Here is a 2,147-nt window from a genome sequence, read left to right as displayed (position 1 = left end):
ACACTTCATGGCAGGCAGAAGGCAGCAGAATACCTGTAGTCATCGCAGGTGGCTTTCTGCCCTTTATGCACTATGTAGGCTCACTGGTTTAGGAAGAGTGCCAAGCCAAGCAGTGGTCTAATTTAGTAACCACACACCCTTAATCCTAGCGCTCTTAGCCCTAGCCTTGTACAATGAATCAATCCCAGCATTAAGCACTCTAATTCCAGCCACCTCTGAAAAAGCCCCACCTCATGAGGCTTTGGGGAGACAGCTAAGCACAAGCCATAACAGGTGGTGGCTACACAAGTAGAGAGTTTTGTCAAAACTCATCAAACTGTTCTTTCAAAGTGGGAGACTTTTACTTCTGTACATTATACCTTAACTTAATAAAAGCAGGGCAGCTTTAAGGAGAGCAAGCAAAATGACAAAAAAAAAAAAGTAACGGAGAACTAAAAATAATTTGCAAAGAAAGTATTAATGATTTTAGAAAATGTTTGAATTCTTTTTCAAAAAATCACATGGAAAAGATAAGTAAAATCCATCATGGAAGATAGTTCAGTCATCTTTACCTACATGAGGGATTCAAATAGAAAAACCACGGCCTTAGGGCTGGGGAGATAGCTTGGCCTTCTAAGCGCAGCTGGATGTGATGGCCCGCGCCTGCACTCCCAGCCCTGCGGAGGCTGAGACAGGAGGATCACTAAGTGAGAGCTGCATATCGAGACTCCGGACCAAATAAATAAATAAGATTTGTAAAAAAACAAGAAAAGAAAAACCATGGCCTTTTCTATTTCAGTTACGCATCTTGTGTAACAATCACAGTGAGGGAGATCTTAGTACCTGCCAGCTTCTATTTGAAGAAATTTGGGGTAGGATCCGAGGCTCCTATCAGGTAGTGTCAGCGCTGCGGGTTCATCGGGTGTTCTTCAGGCAGCGTGGGCACACGTCACTTCTCCTGGCACTGACGCTTTATAGCACCAGACAGTTCGGTCCAGCAGTTTCCAAGCTCTACAGAGTCCACTCCTACGGTCAAGTGAATACTTACCTGTGGAATGACAATTCAGGCCCCTTTCTACTTAGGACTGTAAAAAGAACAGGTGCTTATGATGCTGTGCAAAGTGACAGGGGTCCTGTGAACCAATCGCCTTGAATTCAAATCCCTGCTGTTTCTAACCTAAGGTGATAATTTGAGTTAGTTACTAGGTGGCAAAACAATTCCTATTTTGTTTGGTCCTAAGCTACTGTGAAGACTGAAATAGGAACCGTAACTGAAAGTATAACAGAAACTACAACCTTAAAAAAAAAAAAAAAAAAAAAACTTAAAAATTCCCGCAGTTTAACAAAGGGGCGGAGCCTTTAAGTAAGAGGTGGGGTTTGGGGATCATCTTGGTAAGAGTGCATGGAATGTACCAATTATTAAGGAGGTATGAACCCTTAAAAAATTTGTAATAAAAAAGTATCTAAATTTAAAGTTATGAATAAACCAAGACACATGAACTAGGACCTCTCTCATGAGTCAACTGACATGCAGCTGGGAGCGCAGCGGTAGTATCTTGCTTCAGTCTCCAGCTCTCAGGCAGAGCACTTCCACCCACGCACCCCGCGGACTTTCTCGCGCCCAGCCCCACTTTCAGCCCCCGCTCCCCGCCCCCGCCCGGGGCAGTAGTTTCCACTACGCTAAGGGGGCGGCAGCCCGGGACTCATCTATCTCTGCGTTCCACGGAGGGAGGATGTGAGAAGCCTCCTTGAAAAGAACGGTAAGAAACCCAGGAGCGAGAAATGAGATCACAGTGATATTCGAGTCCGGGACAGGGCGTCTGCACGGTAGCTTCCGGGCCGGTCCGCGGCCCCAGCGCGGGCGCAGGCTTCGCCCCGGGCCGCGCGGTCCTCCCCGCCGTCCGCGCCGGATGGCGCCGGCGGAGGGGGCGGGGCGCGCGGCTGCGGGCTGCGGGCTGCTGGCTGCTCCTCGGCAGCCTCGCGGGCCGGAAACAATAGTTGAGCAGCCCGAGCGGCGGAGGGGCTGCGGCGGGGGTGGCCCGCGGAGACGCCAGCCTGCCTCGGCCCCTTCGCCCGCGTTGTCCCGCCCCTGAGAGCCCTGCGCCCGGCCGCCCGTGGTACCTGCGCGCGGCGCCCCGGACCCCGACGGACAGAGCAGCGGGGGGACC

The 2,147-nt window shown here is 50.8% G+C and overlaps 1 protein-coding gene across 1 annotated transcript in view; it reads left to right on the top strand.

The window, feature by feature from the left end:
• The first annotated feature begins 1,587 nt into the window (after positions 1–1,587).
• CUNH21orf91 (chromosome unknown C21orf91 homolog) overlaps positions 1,588–2,147 on the top strand; it is a 44,129-nt gene continuing 43,569 nt past the window's right edge. Inside the window, exon 1 of the mRNA XM_023724122.1 lies at positions 1,588–1,739. The gene's annotated coding sequence lies outside the window, so the exon portion shown is untranslated. The remainder of the gene's footprint in view (positions 1,740–2,147) is intronic.

This window comes from Octodon degus, unplaced genomic scaffold, assembly GCF_000260255.1.
Source record: "Octodon degus isolate 3935 unplaced genomic scaffold, OctDeg1.0 scaffold00106, whole genome shotgun sequence".
Taxonomy (NCBI): Eukaryota; Metazoa; Chordata; class Mammalia; order Rodentia; family Octodontidae; genus Octodon; species Octodon degus.
This window is presented reverse-complemented; position numbering and strand designations above follow the sequence as displayed.